The following is a 27,906-nucleotide window of genomic DNA, read 5'->3' on the forward strand; positions in this document are numbered from 1 at the left end:
TGCAGAGCTGTCCTGGTTGAGTGCAGACAAGTGTAGAGATTTCCAAGTCCGTTTGTCTTCTCTACTATCGTATCAGCGCATACTGTCCCTCATATCTTCCCTCGATCTCAACGCTCTTGTCTGTACAACGCGGCGGAAACACCCGTACCATCGGAGCGACCGTAGCAGCAGCGCGGTTCCGGACTGAAGCGCCTAGAACCGCTCGGCCACAAGGGCCGCACACCGTCTCTGCGAACACTCAAATAACTTTAATAATAATTATCATACAAAAACGTTTATTTTCTTAGGTAAGTACGATGTAGTATATATACTGTGTGTGTGTGTGTGTGTGTGTGTGTGAGAGAGAGAGAGAGAGAGAGAGAGAGAGAGAGAGAGAGAGATCTGATATAAGAGAAGGCCTGATGGTCCTAATCAGATCGGGTTAAACGAATAAATAAAGTGTATGAAGATGATGGCTGGCACTTTCTTATGGTCCATAAAGTGAGATTTTGTCTAACATTTGTGGCACAAAATTATACTAGAAGTTACTTCTGGAGGACTGAAAATCATATACATAATACTAGTTTGTTGTATTTATTTCCTCTTCGTAAATTTAGTGGTTACATACAGAAAGACCTCTCTAATAGTATAGGTCAGACAAAGAAGAACTGGAAGATGCAGGAGTTGTTTATCAAATGATCTGGCAGTTAGTTCGAATCGTGTTGCGCGGATATACAAAGTGTAAACGATAACTGTTTACAACATACCACAGTGGTGCAGGGGATACGAACAATTTGACAGAGGGCACTTGCGGTCTGTCAAGCCTGGAAACAATCTGAAATTGGCCTACAAAAACTCCCTAAGCTACAGGGCATGCACGCGGCGCAAGATTTTCGGTATCCTCTGGCTCTCTTACACCACCGGCTATTTCGTTAACAGTATTAATTTAAACATTCCCGTGACGTGAAAAAGATTTTTATAAATTTTATGCAAAATTAATTACCTTTGCAATTTGATCAAAACTTCTCTACAAGCACTGTAGTTTCGTAGTAAGAAGGTCAGACAAACAAAACTATTCAGTTGTTAATTTTATGCCATTAAAATTTAGAATATTTTGACGTTAAATTTATACAACTGTCAACTTTACGAGGGACGTTCTATAAGTAATGCAACACATTTTCTTCTCGCCCATTTTCGGTTGAAAAAATGCGGAATTCGTTGTGGAACATCGTGGTATATTCTCGCTTCAGTCCGTATAGTTTCATGAAGTTCCGATAGGCGGCAGCGCTATAAGCAGTGTTCAAAATGACGGACGTGCGCTCCAAGCAGAGAGCTGTTATTGAGTTCCTTTTGGCGGAAAACCAGACCATCGCACATATTATAGGATCTCGCAGTATGTTTACGGAGACCTGGAAGTGAACAAAAGCACGGTGAGTCGTGGGGCGATGCGTCTGTCACTATCGGAACAAGGTCGCGCATGTCTGTCCGGTTTCCCACATGCCGGCCGGGCCCACAAAGCTGTGAATACTGCAATCGTGCAATGTACGGACACTTTCATTAGAGATGATCGACAGATCGCAGTTAAACAACTCGCTCCTCAACTGGACGTCTCTGTTAGTAGTGCTGGCACACCCGTCTACCAGCTGGGGAACCAAAGATGTGTGCCCGCTGTGTTCCTCGCCGCCTAACAGTAGACCATAAAGGATAAAGAAGGACCATCTGAGCGGAGCTGCTTGCGCGGAATGTATGAATTCTCCGCCCTGCGAACTTTCCGCCCCCACTAGAAATCTGAGACCTCTCCGCCTCGTACCTGCGTCTATTGTGTCCCGTCCTATCTGTAACCGGACCGTCCTAATCACCTGGCTCTACCTCTTCCGTAGACTCGGCCGAACTCCGCCCGCACAGCCCCGTCTGCCTGTTAGTATCACTCTAGTTTTCATAGACTTCACATCGTGCCACTTGGATATTACCACCTCAGTAGTTGTGATATAGAAGTTTCAACGACAATTCGTGGTACGCCTAGTTGCCACAATGAAGGTTATTCTTACCCAGTGAAGAAAACGAAGGAAGATGAAAATGCGATTTGGAGCTGTTCAAAACAAAAAGAGAAGCATTGCCGAGGAAAGCTTAAAACCAAGGATCTATAGTGCTCTTTTCGCGCGAGCATCAATGTGGAGCTCCGGATGACGCAAGGTTGGAAGTACAGAGGACTCTGAACCAGGCAAAGAAGGGGGCACGAGAGGGAAATACGTCTATTTCCAAAATCTATTCAGAGGAGCTAGGTAGCTTGCATAATCGACGGTACGACTTTGTGACAGAAATGCCCGAGCATCGAACAAAGAACAGCACGTTATACAAACAAAAGGCGAAGTCGCAGGGAAGTGAGAGGGATCCAGAGACAAGAGACGAGATTGAACCTAAAGCAGAGTTGTTAACTATGAATGATGGCAGCAGTTTCCTGTTACGCGACGATGATCAGGAGACAGGATAAAAAGCTATTAAGTTATTGAATGACTTGGCGATATTTGCCGTGATCAATTTCGAGCTCACACAAAACTGTATTAATTTCCTATTTTTGTTACCTACACGTCGAATTTTGTTCTGTTACAGGCTGATGTTTACGCAGTGGTTTAGCTATGTATTTTGGTACCCAACGCAGACTTCTGTCATCCTTATTTATTTACTAATTCCGATAGGACCATTCTTCCGTTTGAAGTGCTGCCTAGGTAAGGTATTTCTGTTTACAGTTAGACTTGTTCCTAAGGTTTTAAGGTTTAAAAATTCAACCACGCTTGAAAACTTTTAACAAATTCATATGCGTTGTTCAAACTCGTGCCTGTGGTATAGAGACTATAACAAGAATAGTACAAACTGTGATTTTTAGTTGAATGTGCCATCCAAGTTCTAAAAACATTCTCATGCTGTGGCTGATATAGGAGGAGTCAGACGTTAACTGTTAGTTAACGCTGTTTTTATCTCATTGTCTGTTAAACAAAGAAGAATGATTACTGTTTGTTTTTAAATTTTTTGTTACTTACTATTTTGATGATTCAACTGTTAGATTTCCAAGACAGTCAAAGGTCACTGACAGATGTCAGAGAAGAAAATATTACTACTACTTTCATTGGATTCTTCTTCATTTGCTCTTTCTTCAACTAATACACTGTCTTCTTTTGCATGACAGTTATGTGCAAGATTTTCTACGTTTTCTTTCAGTCCTTCAGTTTTATCAACAATCACCTCCTTAATAGGTGCTTAGTTTTTGTTAGTCTCGACAATTTTTTGATCATCTACAAATGCACTCTTTAATATTTTTGCGCCTTCTTTCATGTCCTTTTGGGTCAACTGCTCTGGCGTAAGTTTAACAAATTTCAGCATTGAACCAGCCAACAAATGGCCCTTCGAAAACCTGACCGCAATTTACTTGTTTATTTATTTATTTACTTATTTTGTTCTTCACTTGGGCAACGTCGCTGTGTATGTGTTCTAAACCAAATTTCTGCATCAATTAATAGAATCTTTTTTTTTTAATCAGTAAGACCTCTCTAAGTACAAACATATACATATCAGAACTAATAACACTGAAACTCTTACATGCAACATATAGTATGGCTAATACGGTACGGCTTGAGCATGCTAGCTCGCGTCCCCAGGGGATTAGTGGACCCTTCCTCGACCTTTTCTGGGCGGAAATTTCACAGGGCGGCAAATTCACAGGGCGGAGAATACACGACATCCTTGCGCGTCACACGGCTGATCGTGACAATTTATTCTCGAACATCGTCACAGGCAATGAAATGTCGTGTGGCCATGGCCTCCCGTCGGGTAGACCGTTCGCCTGGTGCAGGTCTTTCGAATTGACGCCACTTCGGCGACCTGCGCGTCGATGGGGATGAAATGATGATGATTAGGACAACACAACACCCAGTCCCTGAGCGGAGAAAATCTCCGACCCAGCCGGAAATCGAACCCGGGCCCTTAGGATTGACATCCTGTCACGCTGACCACTCAGCTACCGGGGCGGACGTCACAGGCGATGAAACATGGCTTCATCACTTCGAACCGGAAACCGAACAGCAATCCACGGAGTGGCGCAGCATCACCTGTTGTGGACACTCAGCCGGTAAAGCCATGGCGACGGTCTACTGGGACTCTGTAGAGGTTATGCTGTTTGATGTAACGATCGACTCTGAAGTGCTATCCTCAGGGAGTTAAAGAAATGATTTCACCATGTTCGTCGCTACAAAAGAACTTCTTCTTCTTCCTGACAACACAAATGTGTGCACGCAAGAGGACCTCATAAAACTTCCCTGGACTGTTCATCGTCGTCCACCCTATTGCCAGGATCTCGCACCACCCAACTTCCATCTGTTTGGCCCAGTGAAGGATGCGCTCCGCGGGAAGCAGTTACGTGGTTGATGGGGAGGTTTTTGATGCAGCAAGATGTTGCCTCCGACATTGACCAATCGAACGGTAACATGCGGGCTACAGGCTTTCCCAGTATGGTTGTGTAAGGTCGTCTCATTGAACTGGGATTATGTTGAAAAATAGGGTTCTGTAGCCAAAAGAGTGGGGAATAATGTGGTGCATTCGAATAGTGAATAAAGCCAACCTGCTTTCAAAAAAAAAAAAAGTGTTGCATTACTTATTGAACATTCTTCGTACATTTTATGTGAGCAAGAACAAGGCGTTTTTAATACGAGGGTAAACCCAAAAGTAAGGTCTCCTATTTTTTATAAGTACATAGACCTGTTTATTTCTACAATGGTTTACATCAGTTTACAGCCTGAACATTTAGCTATTTTTCGACATAATCACCATTCACCTCGTCGTCGGAGCTGAATCGCTTTTCGGCCAAATGTTCTTTTAATCTAGGGAACAGATGATAGTCACTGGGAGCCAAGTCAGGGCTATAAGGTGGATGGGTGATTATGTTCCACCGAAACTGCTGCAGGAGAGCAACGGTTTACGAAGCGATGTGTGGGCGAGCGTTGTCATGGAGAATGTGTACGTCCTTGCTCAACATTCCTCTTCTCCGGTTCTGAATCGCCCGTTTGAGTTTTTTCAGTCTTGCAGTACCTGTCAGCGTTAATTGTGGTCCCAGCGATTTACCTTCGACGACGAGGTGAAAGAAAAGGTTCATAACTTTCTGAACATCATGGCGGCGAGCTGGTATAACATGGGCATACAAAAACTGCCACAGCGTCTACAAAAATGCATCGACAGAAATGGTGATTATGTCGAAAAATAGCTAAATGTTCAAGCTGTAAACTGATGTAAACCATTGTAGAAATAAACAGGTCTATGTTCTTATAAAAATAGGAGACCTTACTTTTGGGATTACCCTCGTATGTAAGTAGGATTTAAGCCAAAATATTGCGCGGTGTTGTTTGCTAGGCCAGTTTGAGACTGTCCGTGGCTTGATGGATCACAATTGTCTTGTATTAACTGGTTCGTCTCGACTTGCTCTAGACCACTGTGGAACACTGTAAACAGTTTCGTTTTACATCCTGTAATTTATTGATTAGTATTTGAACAATAGTAGTCAGCGTATGCGAAGTGAACGCGGCAGTCAAAAGAGCAACAAAGAACCGTGCATACATTAAATGAAATGATATGTTTTGTATACAGAGGTAACAGAAAACAGTAAAATTGACAATTTTGCTTCCAACCGTTGGAGAAACTGCAGATTACGTACTGCCACTTGGGTCCGGACGGAAGGCGAGATGTTATCGTGACTCAAGGACGGACCCGTTATAGAAAGCTTGCTACAGCTTTCAACCGTCACACAAGATCTTCATGTACGGCTCAGTGGTCTAGGGGTATGATTCCTGCTTTGGGTGCAGGAGGTCCCGGGTTCAAATCCCGGCTGAGCCCTTACATTTTATTCTATTCACATCCCGCTCCCTCTCTTTCGTATGCAAGCGTTTATGGAACGTTTACTTCGAACCATCCGCTCCGAAGCGTTTGTCGAGGCAGACAGCTGCAGTCTCATGTTCCCGATAGTAAAAGTTAAAGTTACGTTATAGTTGTGACCCTGGGCTGAGTCGGTATGGGCCGATGCCAGACCTGTATGTGCCACTTCTATACTTCACGAACCACGAATCCCCTAGGAAATATCTGCTTTACCCCACTTCCAAATCTCCTGGTGTTTTACCCTTCCATACAGAATACAAGATGTGTCACCGCGGCGTATTCCATCCAGTCAGGTCCACCCACATCTTTTGAGTGTGCAACAAGTTTGTTGTACTTCCGACGCTTATTTTTAAACATCACATTCAAGTGTGAGAAATGGAAAATGTCGATGTCGGTGTAAAAGTTGACTTATCTACAGGTTTATAATACGTGCAGTCGTAGGATTTCACTGTTTTACTTCTCTGATTTCCATCATCAGTATTTAAAAAATTTTCATGTCATTTCATTTAAATCTTTCTTGGTGTATTACCGATCTTCTAAAATAAAGATGTTTCTTGGCGTGCTGCAGCGGCCTCTTTTCAGGGTAAAAAGTAAAAAGGTGGCAAGACTTATAAGATCAGACGACAGTACACCCAGACAGATTTTAATGAGTTGACACCGGATACGGAAGATTAGGTATTTATATTAGACGATAATGTAAATACTCTGAACTTAGGAAATACGCGCGTACTAATATGAAAAGCCTCTGAATGGTGGAAAAACCGTCTAGCATCTGCAAAAACTAGAGGGAGCCAAGCTTCATTTATTGAACTTGTTACCAGTATGCTGTGCATTTCATGCAAACTTAAAATAACTGAGCGTAGTGCATCGAATGATGTGTTACTAAGTTCAGATTATCCAATTAACACCCATTGGATTTTATGATTTTCCTGTCATCGCACGATAACCGTTAACTAATCTATCTTACAAAGAAGTGCGATCCATGCGTTATATGAGGAACAACACGTGACCACAGTTAACTTTCTGTTAATACAGCCTGAAGTGTCTTATTACCTAGACGCATTTTCCCTTAACGATAAAATAACTTGCAACGCAAGTTCGTCATTTCGGTATGGACATATGTACCTTCACCTGTTTCCCGGGACAGTTAACAACATCCTACAAGTCACACTGTGTGTCAGGCCTTTCTGCAAACTCAAATTCCCGTGCGAGCATCTTTACAGCGACGTCAATACCTGCAGAAATAACGCGACAGCCGTGACTAATTGTGAGAAGCTTTCCTGGAGCTGCGCTTCTTGTCTGGCATACCATGGTGTGGGAAGATTCACTGTGTCTTGTTGAGCACTACACAGAATTCCTGTTTTCGAGCAGACGAGTGGCTACAAACTCCACACTTATTTCTGGCGACGCAAGAGAAGAGTCGCAATACGACGACACGTACTTTACGAAACACAAAAAAACATCATATTCATCATCTGTACTTGCGTAATATGGAGGCAGTTATCTGGTATCCTACATAATTTTTATGTGGTCTCTTGGGAAGCGTTAACCCACAGGTGTCGCAGGCTGACAAGATTTTATTATCTTTTTTTCTACACGTACTGCTGAACGTAATTACCATCTAATTATAAGCAGTGTGCCGAAGGCTAGCGCTGAATACACCAGCATGTCGAGCAAATCTCTATTCAGGAAATGCCAAATTGGTTGTGTGTTCCAGTAAAGTGTAAACTTCTCTCTCTCTCTCTCTCTCTCTCTCTCTCTCTCTCGATGGCGTACAGATTTTCAGTCATTCACTCAGCTTTGGCACGTGCGGTATTAATAAAGACTGTTCTTCGGACTACGTTCCAATTTTTTTGGTTCAAATGGCTCTGAGCACTATGGGACTTAACATCTGAGGTCCCCTAGAACTTAGAACTACTTAAACCTAACTAACCTAAGGACATCACACACATCCATGCCCGAGGCAGGATTCGAACCTGCGACCGTAGCGGTCACGCGGTTCCAGACTGAAGCGCCTAGAACCGCACGGCCACACCGGCCAGCTCCAAATTTTTTTACAGGACATTTTTTACTGGTATGCAGTCTGGACATGAGTGTTCTCTCTCTCTCTCTCTTACACACACACACACACACACACACACACACACACACACGCACACACACACACACACACCAACGACGTATTTAAAACTCACGCACATGGCCACTTTACGTGACGTGTACTTGTACTAGGGGTAGGAAACACTGGACTCTACAGATAAAGTATGAGGTCAGAGCATAGAGGTAAAGGGCTTTACGGTACGTTAACGTTCTGCTACGTGTTTGTGTTTCCTTGTGACACGTTTGAACCTATACTACATAGCCGCAGGCTCAACTAAACGTTTTGTGAACGAGGAGTAGTTTTGGAACTGAGTCGTCAGTTAATTGTGATATTATATTCCGCATCTATTCCCGACGTCTGACTAACGTGAAGGACTACTGTTACCACCAGGATATCACATTGGTCGGCTGGAAAGTCAATGAAGGATTCACGTGCAGGTTCACCTGATGGATGAGATGTATGAATCAAGATCTGGAGTGAAGGAGCCATTAATGCCAAACTACCTGGACGGTGCGAAATTATCGAATGCGTAGTTGGCAGTGAGTGCAACATACGACTGAAGGAGAAGCCTCAGTGTGACGTCAGGATACTGGATATAAGTAATCGAGTGAAGGAACCAAGACAACGGACAGTACTTCCTTAGTGGAGGGCATTAGATAAGCTCTGACTTGGCTACAACTTAAGAAAATCCCTGGAGTGTTTCGGAAACTACAGTGACAGTTCGTGAGAAATTTTGAAGTTCGATAGCTAGTTAGAACGATAGACTATCCTTGTTTCTGGTGACATTATTAAATAGTACTTTAAACATAGCTGCGCTACAGCAACGGTTCCACATAAATCAGACTAAGAGCAGCCGACCAGTTGCAAAGGATAAAGAAATCTTTACCTAGGTTTCAATAGATATAAATCTATCTTCTTCAGAAGACTGCAGTATTATAACAACATGAAGTGATATGTCCTTATCGTTTAGGCAAACATCTGCATAGTTACATTAATCATATAAAATATAGCCCTGAAAACAGGGTTTGTCAGACAAATAAAATAGGTACATAGAAGTTGCAGAGCGCCTAAGCTTAGGCGCTCTGCAACTTCTATGTACCTATTTTATTTGTCTGACAAACCCTGTTTTCAGGGCTATATTTTATATGATTAATGTAACTATACAGATGTTTGCCTAAACGATAAGGACATATCACTTCATGTTGTTATAATACTGCAGTCTTCTGAAGAAGATAGATTTATATCTATTGAAACCTAGGTAAAGATTTCTTTATCCTTTGCAACTGGTCGGCTGCTCTTAGTCTGATTATTAAATAGTTTCACCGTACTTACGCTTCCCCGTATTTGTAATGGAGTAATAAACCGCTATTTTTGTTACCTCAACTGTTCTCTTGCAAATGTTGAAAAGCTTTTCATTCAACCGTTTCTGCTGCCGAATGAGTCTCTTGACAGTTTTTTCTAATGTTACGTTATGGGAGCAAAGAGCTCTCTCTCTCTCCCTTAGCTGCGGGGAATACAGTGCAAAGCTTCTTTAGGTATTCCACTGGATTAGGAATAGAATCAAACCAATCGTAGAACTAAATTTTGACACTACATATTATAAGGGGCGTTGGAGGCATAATTACAGAAACCAGTACGTGCATGTTAGAAGTGTTGACCCTGGCTGTTGAGACACTTGTCCCACTGTCACACAAGGCTGTTTCATAAAATTCGCGGGGTTGCGATGGTAACAAGTTATGCGCGTACATCTGGACGTCGTCGTCCGAGGTGAATCGTTTGCCCCTCAGAGCCTTTTTAAGGGGACCGAAAATGGCGTAATCACAGGGAAAGAGGTCCGGACTGTATGGTGGGTGGCCGAGAACCTCCCATTTGAATTTCTGCGGGAGTGCCGCGAGTGTGTTGGCTGTCTGAGGTTTTTCGTTGTCGTGGAGCAGAATGACCCCACGAGTGAGATTGCCTGGTCGTTTTGATTTGATCGCTTGGCGAAGGGTGGTCAAGGTTTGCGAGTTACGCTGTGCATTCACTGTTGTCCCGTGCTGCAGGAAGTAAATCAGAAGGGGGCCATCTTAGTCAAAGAAGAACGTCAGCATAACCTTTCCTGCACTTCTGTGGATGGCCTTGGCTTTTTTTGATGGTGGTGACCCTGGATGCTTCCACTGGAAACTTCGTCGTTTTGATTCGAAGTGATGACACCATGACTCATCTCCAGCCACAACTCGTGCCAGGAATGCATTTCCTTCCAGAGCATAGCGTTGCAGATGAACAAGACAGTGGGGGCCATTCGACGAGCTTTCTGGTGTGGTTTAAGACTGTGGGGCACCCATTGGGCACACACTTTGTGCAAGTGCAGTCGTTCCTTCATGATGGTGTGAATACTTCCGATGCTCAATCCGACCACGGCGGCTATGGATTTCACTGTCACTCGGCGGTCCTGGATAATTAGTGCATCCACCGGCTGGACGATGTCAACGGTAATGCAGTATGGCGCTCCAGACCGTGCATCATCGGATAAGGACACCAGGCCTTCCCTGAAGCGCTCGTGCCACGCCTTGACCCTTGCAAGGGGCATGCAGTGTTCGCCGTACACTTTTGACATTCGTCGATGAATGTCCGTTCCTCCGACTCCTTCCTCTGTCAGAAAACGGACAACACCCCTTTGCTGTTCTATTGACGTTGGACGATTGATGCAAGCTCCTGCTAGCTCTGTGTAGTCACGTGACGTGCACGCGTGCCCTCTAGCGACGGGCTGTGAACTTCCACGCTCTGGTCGGAGCCACACCTCGTTACACACGCCACGATATTATCCTCCTATCACCTGTTTGCGCGGCCAGACTCCGGCGCGTTTCTTTTTGAACGCACCTTATACTTTTTTCCTTGCTAATCTTGTCCTTGTGTAGACAAGATAGTGCATAAATGCATGCACAGTTTCTGATTTGATTGTGCATAGTAATTTGGATTCTGCTGACTGATGCAAATAAAACTAAATACTTCCACAGTAATTCTCATTATTTGCAACAGGAAGTAGCCCTTTCGTACAGAACCTTTTCTTTTTACAGAAGATGTTCAACATACGACTGTCCCGGAACATAAAACACACGCCGCTTTATTGCCTTTATTAATCATGCCATATTTCTCAGTTCAGCAAGTTTTAATTTCTCTCTTGCACTTGCGTTCCACTTTTGGTTTCTTTGCCAAACTATGTTGAATACTACTCACAAGTTAAAAGGTGGTAGCTGCTAAATATTGCAGCACAGGACGTAATAGCGAAACAAAAACAAACAGGTGACCTCTGTTTCGCCGTGATAATTTGGCAGAATGGTATTTGAAGGTAGAAGTCGAATGTCATCGTTGTTGGAACAGCTGCCAACCTATGCGATCTAACAGTGGATGACTGTGTATTATTATGCTTCAAATGGCTCTGAGCACTATGGGACTTAACTTCTGAGGTCATAAGTCCCCTAGAACGTAGAACTACTTAAACCTAACTAACCTAAGGACATCACACACATCCATGCCCGAGGCAGGATTCGAACCTGCGGTCGTAGCGGTCGCACGGTTCCAGACTGAAGCGCTTAGAACCGCTCGGCCACTGTGTATTATTACTAATACAACCTGAGTACACCGTGACTTTCAGTGAGCAGATCTGCCGCCTACTTCTGTCGTCTACTTTTGTGACGACACTTGGCACAAATAGCCCTCTCACGACGAACTTTGGTACTTTGCCATTGGTTCGCCATGCGTATCCTAGGAGATACCCCAGCCAACAATATCATGTGATATTTGTTTATTTGTACAACATCGTTACGATATGAATTGCTAAAGCAAATACATCCAAATCAAAGACTTGGGAGCGTAAGGCAAACCGAGAGCTTGTCTTCGGACGCACATTTCGTGTACTCTCTGTTACATCGTACGGCGTAACACTGATTACTTTCGCGAACAGTTTTGATTATAATGCAACCTGCTTACACTCAGTAACAAGCTGCCACACTCGAAATGGCAATGCGGATTTTCACAAAAAGCGACAGTTTCGTTCAACTGCCGTGACTGAACTAGTTCCCCTGGCGACTGACTATTGAGAACGACATTCCGGAATTGCAGAGTGCGAATCTTTGCATAATTCATGCGCCTTAGACAGTCTTTTCCGCTCTGTGAGCACATCTGTCGGCGTAACATTTTCTTAGCACGTACAGAGCCCAGTGTCTTTTTATTGCAGTGGCTTCCCAGCGACGGGTACGTAAATACATACGTGTTCTCAGTGAGAGCGCGGAGGCTAAACTTAAGCCCTGGATGGAGAGAGATCGTCAATGTCGATATTACATGAATTGCTGCGCAATGAAACCGGATAGTTTGCACGCAGAAAATTTCAAATAAAAATACCCTGAACATGGCTTTGCACTTGTGTATGAGGATGTTCCAGTCTACAGGTGTCATGCTGAGAAAATCACAGCAGGAAACCCACAGGTTCTCACAGTCAGCGAAGCTGGATGTTTATTTCTTCCTGTCCATAGACGAGAGTGTGATTCATCCTGTCTGCTGGGTCGCGCCTTCGTCGCCAGCTGAAAATTTACTTTCCTTATTGAGCCGTGTGCAGCTCGCGTTGATGCCGTCCATAGCTAGGCGTCTTGTAATAGCGATAGTGGCGTCTCGTTTTCTTAATGTGTTCACTGGCGCCACTACGTTTGCTCGCCTTGTCTGTCCGTGAGTGGCAGCATCAGCAGCGCTTATCGATAGCGCGTACTGTGGTACCGTCTTTGGAGCGGCCTCTGGTATTTCCGGGTCGTCGTGTGTCGAGGGTGGAATTGTTTTCCCGGATCCGTGTGTATCTAGTGGTCTTGAATGAGCAGTTATTTTAATGCTGTCTGCGTATTGGATTTGGAGGGGCTGCGGTTGGGCGCAGCAGCTAGCAGGTCGGTGCAGTGCGTGGGCAAGACCTGGCCGATGGCGACGTTCTGCTACTGCCGGATCGAGAAGGGGTAGCTGCGAGAGCGACGACTTCGTTGCACACCGTATCCTGGACGTTTAAGTAGAATGAGTAGTTAACTGTTAATGCAACCCCGACGATTCTGAAATCTCGCCTTTGGTCGGCAGGTTGTTGCTCCCAAGGCCGCTGAGCCTGGGCAGCAACGAGAGAAGTGTTTCGAGGCGGTTAAATATTGTAGCCGTCTTTCTCTATTTGTTATTCGTCATTGAATTCAGTATTATTCTTATTAGTGAAGTGCAACCAGTGGTATTTTCTGCCTTGTGGCCGCTAAACGTCCCAATTTACCTGCCCGGGAGGTTAGCGTACTTTTCCGGCTGTGTACTTTTCCTCGGCATGTTTATGCTGTTCGACACGGCGTGTACTTCGACAGCCTCTTGTATTGTACTGTGCACATTTTTTTTTGGGAGGTCTACTTTGGTTCTAGTGTTTCCTTCGGCCTTGGGTGTTTTCTGAAGACGTAGTGCTGTCTGTCTTTTCGCCCTTACCTTAAAAAAAAATCGATCGTTGCACTGGTGATCGGACGTTAGGCGGATTGGTTAGTCGGTCGGTCGGCGATTAAGCTGCCCCTAGTTTGAGATTGCCATCCTGTTATGTGAGTACAACTCTTGGCTGCCTGTCTCACCTTACCTTATGTTTGGGTCACCTTCCCAGGCTGACCCTTGGAACACTTGCTGAGAACCGCTTGGCCTGATTCCTTAGATTGTGATGTTGTTTTAAGGATATTTGAAATTTTCTAATTATTGTTGGTGTGGCCATCAGCCGAGCAATAATTTCACTTCTTTCGTGATAAGACCTTCAGCCGCGTTACAGTATTTTTTGTTTTTTTAGCAAACTTGTTTTAAAAGCAAAGTATTTGTTGAAATGTGTGTTATATGGAATTCTTTTTCTGACTTCTAATTCAGGTCTTCATCTGTTTGTTATTTGAAGTTGAGTGGCCTTCAGCCGAGTAATAATTTCACTTCTTTCATAATAAGGCCTTCAGCCGTATTACAATAAGTTTTTTTTTAAAGCAAACTTGTTTTAAAAGCAAGGTATTTGTTGAAATGTGTGCTATTTGGAATTGTTTTCCTGACTTCTAATTCAGAGCTTCAACCGTTTGTTATTTGAAATTGTTTGTGCCCTTCAACCGAGTAATAATTTCCCTTATCTTATAATAATGCCTTCAGCAGTGTTAAGAGTTTATTTTAAAGGAAGTCTTTGTTTTAATATGTGCTATTTGGAATTGTTCTTCTGACTCCTAAATTAGGCCTTCAGCCGTTCGTTGTTTGAGGTTATTGTTGGTGGCCTTCGACCCCAAAATTGTGGAATGTTTTTCGGTGATAAGGCCTTCAGTCGTCATACAGTCAATTGTGTTTTTAAGAGATTGTTTTAAAATTTTAATTTGTTTAAATAAAGTTACGTATTTGCTGTGCAACCGAGAGTACAATCGTAACCTTATCTTGCCTCATCCGGAGAAACTAGGTTTCACTTATGTTTTTATTCTCCTTAGTGGCAACAAATAGAGATTTTCGCAGATGCAAGGCAAATAACGAACAGGTTATGTCTTTCTTGCCTTGTGGAAGAAAAATCATCTTGAACGCTACGCCGCAGCGTATTACCAATACAAAGCTATGTAATCGTTTTTAACATTAATGGCTACTTTATCTGGATGGCTGAGAAACATAATTGTCTAAGTGAAAATAGCTACTTATTCAGTAATGAGGGTTTTGAGAATGACACTATCGAAAAATCAGTGACCCTTGCAGAGTAACTTTATTGAAAGTTTAAAGACTGGCTTACACCACTGTGCTCCGTAACAGATTGGCCATGTTATGTGCCGGACAGCTGGATATCTAAAAACTACAAAACATTTATTAACACTACCATGTTCCTCAGCCATCCGCTTGATGTACGAGTAATATATCTATTCTTGGCGCTAGACGACTCCTATTCTTCGGCTAACCGATTGCTGCCGAATACCCCACAAGAATTACAATCAAATAACAATTGACAAGTTTCACGTAGCTAGAGACTGATAAGCACACAAATGGAATACGCGTAGTCTTCCCGGAATGTTTACGAAATTGTTTGTCCAGTGAAGAAACACGAAATCTACATCGGAGCGCTTGTCGGACCTAAATTATGGTTGTCTTGCTGAGCGACCGTTATATTTTTTTCGGACATGTGGAGTCAGGCGTGAAGAACCTACGAGGTTTCTCGCTGTTGCGTGTCACTTGTGTCGTTGTCGGGGATCTGAGTAGCTAGCTTCAATCGAGTTTTGATAAAGAAGGTAGGGAAAAAAGCTTTAGTAGAAACATTTTAAATGTTTAATCTTAGAAAGCCTACTCCAACGATTGTTGATCGAAATCAGTTGTGTACCAATGTGATTCCGCAACATAATGTGGCACCGTCGCAGAAACGCAGTCTCGTCGTGAGTGCTGGCTGATTCTATCCCAGGGTTCCGACGTCGAGCCTGGTGGTCTAGCGGCGAAGGGAGTGTTTGGAAACCAAGAGGTCTTGGGGTAAAACGGCGGAAAATTTCCGGTCTGCCTTTACTCTTACACTCATCACTCATTATGAGCGGAATCGTCAGAAGCAAAACGTGGTCTGTATTTCATTAAACGGTAGCTCCCCTTTCCAAAGGGGGATAATCGGAAGCAAAACGTGGTCTGTATTTCATTAAACGGTAGCTCCCCTTTCCAAAGGGGGATAATCGGAAGCAAAACGTGGTCTGTATTTCATTAAACGGTAGCTCCCCTTTCCAAAGGGGGATAATCGGAGTACATTAGGGGTGCGCAGGTCACCCAAGTGGTGTCCAATTGAAAGGCTTGCACTCGGCCACTGAGCCGCACGCAGCATATCAATATTATTACTCTGAAGGGGCAGTCACTTCAGCTGAATGTCGACTACCTACCTGCACACTTGGAGCTTTCTTGCTGCTCTCTCTTTGCTCTACTATATTGCACCACAGTCATCACGCACCAGAAGGTAATATTGTCAGACAGGTTGTACATATTCTGTATTTTGCATTGTCAGTATCGTACCAACAATGTCCACTACGCTAGATTTCTTACCCCTTTTTGTTTTATGAGATTCCTTTCTAGCAGTGCATGGTAGATTTTGTTTCCGTGTGGTGATTACTTTATTTACGCGATAATTTCTTTTCCGGTATTGCATTAAGGAATTGTTGACTTTAAACATATATATTTTTCAAATTATTGATTGGTCTACCACACCTTTTATTCCTATTGTTTGCAGACGAGTTAAGCGAAATAACTGAGGTGAGGTGACAAAAGTCATGGGATGTTGATATATGCTCTATGAGGTAGTATAGCGTACACAAGGTATAAAAGAGCAGAGCAGTGCAGCGGAGCTGTCTTTTGTGATTCATGTGAAAAGGTTTCTGAGGTGTTTATGGCCGCCCGATGGGAATTATCAGACTTTCAGCGCGAAATGGTTGTTGGAGGTAGACACATCGGACAACCCATTTCGGATATCGTTATGGATTTCAATATTCCACGGTCCACAGTGTCAACTGTGTGCCGAAAATACCAGCTTTCAGGCATTACTTCTCACTACGGACAATCCAGTGGCCGACGGCCTTCACCTAACGACCGAGAGCAGCGGCGTTTGCACAGAGTTGTCATTGCTAACAGACACGCAACGCTGTGTGAAATAACCGCAGAAATCAATGTGGGACATACGATGAACGTATCGTGAGGACAGTCTGGCAAAACCTGGCGTTAATGGGCTATGGCAGCAGACTACCGACGCGAGTGCCTTTGCTGACATCACGACATCGCCGTCTGCGCTCGTGAGCATATCGGTTGGACCTAGACGACTGGGAAACGGTGGCCTGGTCAGATGAGTTCCGATTTGAGTTCGTAGGAACTGATGGTAGGTTTTGAATGTGGCACAGACCTCAGAAAGCCATGGACGCAAGTTGTCAACAAGGCACTGAGCAAGCTGGTAGTGGCTCCATAATTGTATGGGATGTATTTATATGGAATGGACTGGGTTCTCTGGTCCAACTGAACCGATAATTGACTGGAAATTATTATGCTCGGCTATTTGGTAACAATTTTCAGCCATTCATAGACTTCAAGTTTCCAAACAATGATCGAATAGCCGGCCGCGGTGGTCTAGTGGTTCTGGGCGCTCAGTCCGGAACCGTGCGACTGCTACGGTCGCAGGTTCGAATCCTGCCTCGGGCATGGATGTGTGTGATGTCCTTAGGTTCGTTAGGTTTAAGTAGTTCTAAGTTCTAGGGGACTGATGACCACAGATGTTAAGTCCCATAGTGCTCAGAGCCATTTGAACCATTTTTGATCGAATAAATTGTTACTGTGTCACAATTGTTCGCGATTGGTTTGAAGAATATTCTGGACAGTTCGAGTGGATGATTTGACCATCCAGATTGCACGACATGAATCCCATCGAGTATACATATGAGATATAATCGAAAGGTCAGTTCGTGCACAAAAACCTGCGCCAGCAACACTTTCGCTATTAAACTCATACACCGCACTGTCTTCTTAATCATTGCGGTATTTTTCTGCGTGCACACCAAACGGAGGAATTTTCTGACGTTCAGCCCTGTAAGTGCACTTGTTGACATTCAAAAGCCTCTGAACAACCAACCGATAGGTATCCCAAAACAACCAGAACGCGCCTAAGGTGTCCAGCTTGAGGTGCTGCGAAAAAAATGATCAAACGTGTGTGACTTCCTAAGGGACCAAACTGCTGAGGTCGTCGGTCCCTAGACTTACACACTACTTAAACTAACCTATGCTAAGAACAACACACACACCCGTGCCCGAGGGAGGAGTCCAACCTCCGGCGGGAGGAGGGGGCCGCGCAATCCGTGACTCCGCACGGCTTGAGGTATGGCGCCGCTTACTGCAGTGTATTTTTGGCCGTTTTTGTTCATTTTTATTTGTAGTAAGGCAGGAACAACAACTTACTGTAGTCTGCGTGACGTAAATTTTAGCCCGCCGAAGTGGTCGAGCGGTTCTAGGCAATACAGTCTGGAACCGCGCGGCTGCTACGATTACTGGTTGGAATCCTGCCTCGGGCATGGATATGTGTGATGTCCTTAGGTTAGTAAGGTTTAAGTAGTTCTAGGGGACTGATGACCTCAGAAGTTAAGTCCCAGTGCTCAGAACCATTTGAACCAGCCACGTAAATTTTAGTAATTCGATTCTTTGCCGTAGAAATTAGCTGTTTACTCTTTGAAACGGAGTAACTGTGATTATTACACAATATTATCCCTGTGATGGTTGTATTCATTATCGTTTTTTATCTTATTTTCTTAAATTACCACCGCTAATAGCAATACATTGAAACCTATTTACGTTCATTTTATCAGGAGTGATAGTATTACCAAGAAATGGAGATAATAAAGATTCTCTGAATGCCACCTAGGTTACTTTTAATAGAGAGTTATCCTTGGAATCTCAATTCGTTGTCGCATCTAGGGACAATTTTCCCATTAGTAAAACTGAAGAATTGTCAATAGGTGAGCATACCACCAACTGACAGCAGCTGACGACATTTGCGGTAAGAATTTTCTCATTTCTCTTTTATGCCCCAGTGGCAATTAAGAAAAACAGTTCTAGAAGCATTGAACAGTTAAAATCACCAATAGCGCAGAACGCTTCTCAAACACGATGGCGCAGTGGTGAGCACACTGGACTCACATTCAGGAGGACAACGGTTCAAACCCGCGGCCGGCCATCCTGATTTCGGTTTTCCGTGATTTCTCTAAATCGCTTCAGGCAAATGCTGGGATGGTACCTTTGAAAAGGCGCGGCCGATTTCCTTCCCTATCCTGCCCTAATCTGAGCTTCTGCTCCGTCTGTAATGACCTCTTTGTCGACTGAAAAGACAAACCTCCGCCTTCTCCCGAAACACGTATTGACAGAGAGTGTTAGTGATTATGTAGAAATTGAATGAGAGGAAGCTTTGCGGACATTCTCGCGTGCGTTTTACTAGGTTGTTCTGGGAATCTTGCAACAATGTGTCAGTTGCGAAACACGTAATTAAACACGAAAAACAGCTGTTACATAAAAAAGTGAAATAGACGTGGGAATAAATACCATTCAAGCACGAACGTGCGCGCACACACACACACACACACACACACACACACACACTGGAGTCTACGAGGTAACATGGCATTGCGCGCGCGCGCACCTGTGTGTGTGTGTGAGTGAGAGAGAGAGAGTGTGTGAGTGTGTGTGTGTGTGTGTGTGTGTGTGTGTGTGAGCCCGTCATATGATAATAAGGGACAAAATTTCCATGTACTGGTATTTTAATAATTATTTTGAATTATGGAATTATTTTAGTAATAGCCAGAAAAATTCGAAGTTTGCTTTCCAGATTAATAATTGTAATGGGAAACAGTATTCAGAGTAATGTGTGTTTCATGCCACGTGCCTACATTTCATTTATGCGTCGTGCTTTTGTGACCTGTATCCCCTTGTATAAATCGTGAGTTAGATCTTCATTAGTTCCCTTAAATACTCTTGGTAAACCTGGCATAGTTCTCTGAAAAAGTGACGACTGATACTTCCCTTCCAGCCCCACGTCTGTTAGACAAACTATAAAACTCGTTCTTTATTATCTGTCACCTCCAGTAACACTCCTGCTTTCCCTGTTTGACAATGCTGCTTCGAATATTCGCTGTTTTCCTATTGGTGATCTATTTATGTTCAGTGTCTTTTCTTTCTCCTTCTACCTTTTGACACTTTACTGTGCCACACGGACCTTTTCACATTGGAAAGCGGTACCTGACATGTCTGAGTTTGTACGTCATCATTCGTTTCGCCCGTCTACCAGCTATGTTCAGTTTTTCATTACTCTCTCTATCGTTATATTGCTCGATTGCAATCGAGAAATGCTCACCATCTGTGTGTGATATCATAAAATACATCTTCATTATCCTTAACCTGTCTTCTTCCCGCCTTTTCGAGTACTCTCTCATTTTCTACCTTGATCGGTCTTATACATGCAACTCAAGCGTTGCCTATTTTAATCAGAACAAAGAATCCTAGAGCTAATTGTGTGGTGTATTGTCTAGAGCGTATTAGTCCCTATTCTTGTGTATCACACTTCCAGAGAGGTCGGTAATATTGATTGTGAGACGTTATATCTAGGAATCACTTTTCATGTACACTAAGCATGCTATCAGCTTAATTCGTTTAGTTCGAAGCGCATCATAGTGCTGCCGTGGTCGCCGGACACGTGTTTCGTTTTGGTGAGTTACGTACAACTGGTTGGATCAGTCACAGGACAGAGGAAGACACGATCGTCTTCTGTCCCTTAGGATCATGCCCTTTAAACACCGCGGTCTTCAAACCAACCTACGAATCGATGGTCGCTTTACATTTATTTAACCCCTTATCTTCATCCGACCTCTGAACTGGATCTGTCAGTTATCCGATCAGCAAACTGTCATGTGGAAAAGGGTGCAACATTGCACTTTTCATATCCTCAAAGTATTCTCGGGGATGGAATCATTTCAAGCGCCACAAGAATCCAGGTCTGTTACTAGTCCATCCACGAGCTGTTCTTGTCTATAAACACTCTCTATTTTAATACCATTTTTGAAATTCTCTAGCTCTGTTTCCATTATTTCAGTTTCAGATCCCATATTTTCAGTGTCATATCCTTGTTTCCAGTTCACTTTTGTTCTACACTATTCTGAAAGATTACATTATATACATGATATTCTGAACAATGATTCTCCTGTCCATTTATTGACGAACAATTTGTGATCCGCTGCGGAGTTTTTCACTTAACCTCGGTTTACAGAATCCCCTAACGATATTCTTATTTTTGTATGGAAGCCTTCAGTTTTCAGCCATCACGCACTTTCCGTTGAAGTGTTGTTTTCATACCTTTTTTATTAACCACGTTGACATTGAAATTTCTCACAAACCCCACACGAGCGCAGTGGTGCAATGGGTATAGCACTGCGTTCGTATTCGGGCGAAGTGCTTTTCAGATCCCCATTCGGCCATCCCGATTTTTCCTTTCCGTCCCATATCAATTAAGACAAATACTACGACATTCCCCATTTGAGATTCTCTGCCACCTCAGTCTTCGTACACGGAACGTTAAAACCTTTCAGGATCGTGGAGCTATGCATACAAAATCATGTCTGCATTTCTTCATGACGATGGTCATCTGGACCTTTTTATGCACCACTAGACCAAGCGTCGTTCCTTTAAACTTTCTGATGTGAGCGCATTCTGTTGGGGAACAATATAAACTATCTGGGAAAAAAAAATTACCATTGTCGTCGTAGCAATGGTTGCCATGAAATATTGGAAAAGACGTGCCGCTATGCCTATGTTTGATTTTCAATTTTACGTAATAAATCTAGAAACCGCAATAGAAATTGTAGTTCTGCAACCTTAGACCGAGCGCCATTTACCGGTCTCTAGTCTAGTGGCAAACGTAACATGTGGCATTGCTGGCTCACATCTGCCGTGTGCACAGGACAAAGAAAAACGCCCTCTTTCCTCGATCTGTGAGTTGTGCGGTGTTAAAGGACTTAATGCAAGGTTGTGTGTTGTAAAGTTGAGAATGTGATGATTACCAGGTGCCAAAATGAATCCTTTATAAACAAGGACATAACGTTGTATGGAAAGGGCAATAATTATGTCAGATGGGTCTGGAGCTTTAAAGGCACGAGAACATAAGCTTCTTTTGGAGGGTAACCTCTAAACTACTCCAAAAAGAACTAAAAAATGTGAAAAACCTCACGCATTCAATTGTTCTTCCGTTGTTTAGGGAGAATATACATCTTTCAGCGCGGACGTCCCAATCAAAGATTCTTCTTTGAATGAAAAGAACGGTAACATTAATTTAGTCTCAAGTGTAGTAGTGGGTAAGGAAACCGTTGATGGGACTGTAGCTCGTAATGAAGATGAGATCTGCAGATCTGGCAGTAACCACGTGGACAGTGATAGATCGCAAATATAGGTAAATGGTGAGATCCCACAACAGAACGAATGTACAAAATGACATTCTTGAACCAGACAGAAATCAGTTACTGAAATGGAGACCAAAAAGGAGACGGAAACGTTAATTACGATAACTAAGACGGGAGAATAGGAAAAAAATGAAATATTGCGTCCAAAACAAGCACTATTTTACTCAAATTAATGTCTTCAAAGAAGCTAAAGAGTTCCGACATTAACTCTGCCCCAGTAAACCTTTGGAAAAAGTAGGAGAGCCCAATGCTAGGAAAAAATTTGACGAATTTTATAGTGTTTGATCTCATGACGCCAAGCATGCACTGATTTTCTGAATGGTTTCTGAATTTGAAACAAAACGAAAAAGAGTGAAAACATCAAACAAAAGAAAGTTTAGTGGGTTACACGAACGTTGTCGGGTGGATGTATGTAAGACGTTCCTATTACAGACGCTGCGGATATCTAGTTGTAAAACGAATAACGCCATGCAAAACACAAGATGCCCTGACGGAGTTCGTGAGTGTAGTGGAAAAAATAAATTTGATGATATGAGTATACAAGAGGTAACTGAACACATTAACCCTTTCATGGCTAAAAGGTATTTGTATACACCTTAAAAATAAAAGGCCAAAAAGTCTCTTCGTTTGTGATACATAACACGCTTCCACTACCCAAAAATTTTTAAGCCGACCGTTTTTCAAAATCGGTGGCCGGCCGGGGTGGCCGAGCGGTTCTAGGTGCTTCATTCTGGAACTGCGCGACCGCTACGGTCGCAGGTTCGAATCCTGCCTTTTTAAGTAGTTCTAAGTTCTAGGGGACTGATGACCTCAGATGTTAAGTCCCATAGTGCTCAGAGCCAAATTCGGCGAAATGGGAAACATGTGGCCCACGAACCTACCTAGATCCATGTTTTCATATGAGCCTAGGGTTTTTAGAGTTAAATTTTTAATTTTAGAATGATTTTATCAGGACGACAATTATGGAAAAAAAGTATAAAAATCAATACCAAAATACATTTATTCTCCTGGCAACGAAAAACATGAAATATCGCACAGATCGTTCATTATAACAGTTGAATTTTCCGGGGGATGTATATCCCACGACATACAAACTAGCAAAATTACTGAGGCGTGTAGTAATATTTCAAAACAATATCCCTAATGTATAAGAAAAGACAATTAGTTACTTGAGGCATTCATGAAGTTCAGAAGATGGTGATATAATATGATTTTCGTGAAACAAATGCGTTGTGCCACCTATAAACACACGCCACCCGATTTGATCGTTCACAACCTTCTATACGTCCACCCCATGGTCCGCAGTATTTTTCTCCAAGTTTTGAATGTAAAAAAATGGCTCTGAGCACTATGGGACTTAACATCTGAGGTCATCAGTGCCCTAGAACTTAGAACTACTTAAACCTAACTAACCTAAGGACATCACACACATCCATGCCCGAGGCAGGATTCGAACCTGCGATCGTAGCAGCAGAGCGCTTCCGGACTGACGCGCCTAGAACCGCTCGGTCACAGCGGCCGGCTCCGAATGCACCTCTTAGCACTAGACAGATATGGGATACAAACGTCTCAACGCTCAAAACTGCATATTACTTTAGTGGGACATATGTATCCCATCAAATACGAAAGGGTTAAAAAAATTCTCCAAGTATATATATTTAATGTTGCATGTATAGTTACAATTATTGTGTGTTCCATAACAATCAATAGAACATAACAATAACTACAGTTGTATTACCTTCAGCATGTTTTTCAACAATGTTTAGCTTCTAAAGGATATTGTTTGCTATTTATTTAAGCTTCGTTTCCATTAAAGAAACCTCATCAAGTGTTTTTCACAGTATGAAAGTCGAATGGTTTTCTAATGTTTATTGTTACAATAGGCCTAATGCACAGTTCCATTATGCATAATGAGACCAAAGGACTTTAAAGTCTTTTAGGCCATTGATACATAACAAAAGCTCATAAGCGGCACTTAAATGTAACTAGGCTAAAGACCATTTTTATTATTTTTTCGTGTTGGTTAGAATGTAATTACGTTGAGGTTCCATTAAGTTAAACAGAAACAACCCTTCTTCGGTACAAAAAATTGGAAAAATTCAACAATAAATACATTTTTAAGGGAACAGAAACTCGGCCTGTATTATCTCACTCATGAGATTTAAGCGGTTGGTCTAGTAATGCATAATACTATCCACCTTTACTGTGTGAAGCGTCTAACTATCTATCTTCTTCTTTCCGTGGTTGATAACCCACGTTCCTGGAATTTTCATTGGTAGGTGGTAGAAAAATGTCACATTTGAGAATGAGCATAATAATAGCACACACGTTGTGCTTAATGTCACTGGCATCAGTTCATCCGCCGTAATTTTCATGGTTTACCGAGTTCACGTGCATTGGTAACTTCCCTGTGAGTGATTTATTACTGTGCATTTTAGGTGATTCCGGACGGCGTGGATAGAATGTACCATATTTCATGTTTGTGGAAGAGGTGGGAGGAGACAAAGTGACTCTAAATGCTGTCTTCGTAAAGCATCACGACGGTGTCGAGCGGAACGGACGATTACCATCAGCAATCTCTGAAGCCATCACACTGTACGACATTTAAGAGCAATTACGAGATCAAGCAAGGACAGTACTCACATTGTAATGATATGACGAGCACTTCGTCACTTTTCTCCTATGCTGGTCAAATTCTGGAGGTAGAATTGTTTCAGCAGCAAGATTCCAATCCCTTCCAGGCCGACTATTGCATCGCCACAATTTTGAGGCAGATATCAGGAAGTGGCGAGTAGAAGAATGGAACATGTGTGGTGTGGATCTCCCACGACAAATTGCGTTGCGTTTTTAATTATATCGACAAAATTATACTGTTTCCTGTTCATCACTCGCTTTTTTTTCATTTCTACACGTATTGCTCCAAAGAATGATGCAGTGTCGGCATCAAATTATCAGAAGCAGGAGGCACTGCTAATGGAGCTCTGTTATCTGGTACAGCAACTAACACATTGTCGCTTCCACTGTCAAGCATGCCGTTACTTTCTTCGTATCACACGTCGCACTTCGGTTACATGTGTAATACAAGGTTCCAACCCCTCACGCCCCTCATCAAGACGTCTACATCGTGTACATTTGACCTTCCGCAACTCTTGAAGCGTCAGACCTACGTTGCGTCCAGTGCCATGACAACTCACTCAAGTTCGTAAAAAAACAGAACAGGTTGAACGACTAGAGATTGGACGTTCATATTCACAGGACACGTACTTTAGGATGTCCCGCTGAAATGATTAGGATTTGAATCATGTCGGCCGGCGGGTTGAAGGTCAACATCAGTATCGCGGCGCAACACCACCTACTGGTAAAATGTGCCTGTGGCTCTCATTGTCGCTATAAATCGAAGGTAATGGATCAGTGTGACTAGAGCAGACGTGCAAGATGCCTCGCAGACGTACGTCCGACCCGTACCGTCAAATCAGTGATTTTGAAAGAGGGCGCATTATTGGCATGAGAGAATGTTGTACATCCATCCGGAAAACTGCTGCTCGTGTGGGACGAAGTGTTTTGGCAACGGGTGTGTGGAGAATGGTTCACGGAAGGCCATAGAACACAACCAGATGGGTCAGGTCGCAACACCATACCATCCCCCGAGGAGATCGACACGTCATCGGAATGGCATTGCAGGACAGACCTGCATCCTCCTCAGCTCTGGCGCAACAGTGGAACAATGTAACACATCGCACACTATCAGGAGTGAAGTTCGTCGCCGTTTATTACGACATGGGTTACGTACGCGTAATCCACTTAATCCGCCTACGTCTGAAGAATGTGCAGACGGCCATGGTGTGTGATATGTCAATGGGTTGGTTGGTTGGTTGGTTGGTTGGTTTGGGGAAGGAGACCAGACAGCGAGGTCATCGGTCTCATCGGATTAGGGAAGGACGGGGAAGGAAGTCGGCCGTGCCCTTTGAAAGGAACCATCCCGGCATTTGCCTGGAGCGATTTAGGGAAATCACTATGTCAATGGGGACATGAATGGTATCAGATAATGTTTTCGGACGAATCCAGGTTCGTTTTGTTTGAAAACGATGGCCATATTTTGGTTCGCCACAGACAGGGGGAGCGGCATCACAGTGACTGCATTCGTACAAGACATACAGCGCCAACTCAAGGCCTTATGGGGTGAGGTGTTATTGGGTACAACCACAAATCACATTTGGTGCGTGTTCTGGGCATTGTGACTAGTGTGGCCCATATGAATGACACCCTGCGACCCGTAGCCATATCATTTCTGCACAATACCCCAGATGACATTTTTCAGCAAGGCAATGCACGACTACATGTTGCTGCGCGAACACGTGCCTTGTTTGATGTCACAGAATGTCAGCCTTTTACCTTGGCCCGCCTGATCACCAGACTTGTCACCAATCGTAAAAGTGTAGGATATGGTGAAACGACAGGCGCAGCCTGTACCCAATGCCAACCACCACATATGATCTTTGGAACCAGGTGAATGCAGCATGGACGGCTATACCAAAGGAAACCATTCGCGCCTTATAAGCGTCGATGCCATCACGCATGGAACAAGTTATGAGGACACCTGGTGAACCGATATTACTGAAATGCTCATCATTGCTGCAGAGCATGCAAATTTACACGTCTTGTAAATATGAACGTCCTGTCTCTAGTCGTTCAAGGTGTTCAGTTTTTACTGAACATGACAGAAAGTTCCGCGATGCCCTACTCAAATTTTTTCGGGGAAGTCTACATCTACATCGACATTCTGCAAATCACACTTAAGTGCTCGGCAAAGGGTTCATCGAACCACGCTCACACTAGTTCTCTGTTTTTCCAATATCTAACAGCGCACGGAAAAAACGAACACCTATATCTTGCCGTGCGAGCTCTGATTTTCCTTATTTGCGTCTACAAAATATCTTCACATTGGGAGGAGAAAGTTGGTGATCGATATTTCTTGAGAAGATCCCGCCACAACGAAAAACGCATTTGTTTTAATGATTACCACCCCCAAATCCTGTATCAGTGACACTCGCTCCCCTATTTCTCACTAATACAAAACGTGCTGCTCTTCTTTGAACTTTCTCTGTGTACTCTGTTAATCCTATCCATTAGGATCCCACATCGCGCAGCGGTATTCGAGAAGAGGACGGACCCGCGTAGTGCAGGCAGTCTCTTTAGTAGATCTTCTACGTCTTCCGCCAATAACACCCAGTCTTTGATTCTCCTTCCCCACAGCATTTTCTGTATGTTCTCTCCAATTTAATTTGTTCGTAATTGTAATTCCTACGTATATAGTTGAATTTACGGCCTTCAGATTTGACTGATTTATCGGGTAAGCGAAATTTAATGAAATTCCTTTTAGCATTCATGTGGATGACCTCTTCTCTTCAATTTTCGCACCATACGCCTTTTTCGAAATCGTTTTGCAATTTGTTTTGACTTTACTATACGATAAACGACAACATGATCTACAAGCAACGAAGACGGTTGACCAGATTGCCTACTGAATCGTTTCTGTAGATAAGTAACAGCAGAGGGCCTATAACACTACCTTCGAGAACGCCAGAAATCGGCATCACTTTCTAACTATGTACGTTACCCAACGGTTCCTGAATAATAAGCGAACATTATAGTCAATTAAACATAGTACCAAAGACAGTGAACTGTAAACGAACAGCCTTCATGATCGTTGATACCATTATTTCAGTATTGCGGTTGATTTCGCGAGAGGCGAGAGATAACGTTCGTGAGTCACGTTCAGTCGCGCATGGCAAGGGTGCTCTCATTCTGTCTCACCAATTCTACATAACACTTTCATTAGGGGTTCAAAATGGCAAAATAATTTTAACTCAGTTTCTTTCCCCTGGCGAAAAGGAAAGTGTTCCGCTAACACGTATGCTAGCGAACCACCTCCCTGCGCGAGAGACT

The 27,906-nt window shown here is 43.3% G+C and overlaps 1 protein-coding gene and 1 non-coding gene across 2 annotated transcripts in view; one reads left to right on the top strand and one right to left on the bottom strand.

Annotated features, from left to right (window-relative positions):
- Nucleotides 1–27,906, bottom strand: part of LOC124617385 — a 1,108,641-nt gene that overhangs the window by 258,603 nt on the left and 822,132 nt on the right. The window lies entirely within an intron of this gene.
- Nucleotides 5,785–5,856, top strand: Trnap-ugg. Its single transcript has one exon. It is a non-coding gene; the product is annotated as a tRNA-Pro (tRNA).

This window comes from Schistocerca americana, chromosome 1 (assembly GCF_021461395.2).
Source record: "Schistocerca americana isolate TAMUIC-IGC-003095 chromosome 1, iqSchAmer2.1, whole genome shotgun sequence".
Lineage (NCBI taxonomy): Eukaryota > Metazoa > Arthropoda > Insecta > Orthoptera > Acrididae > Schistocerca > Schistocerca americana.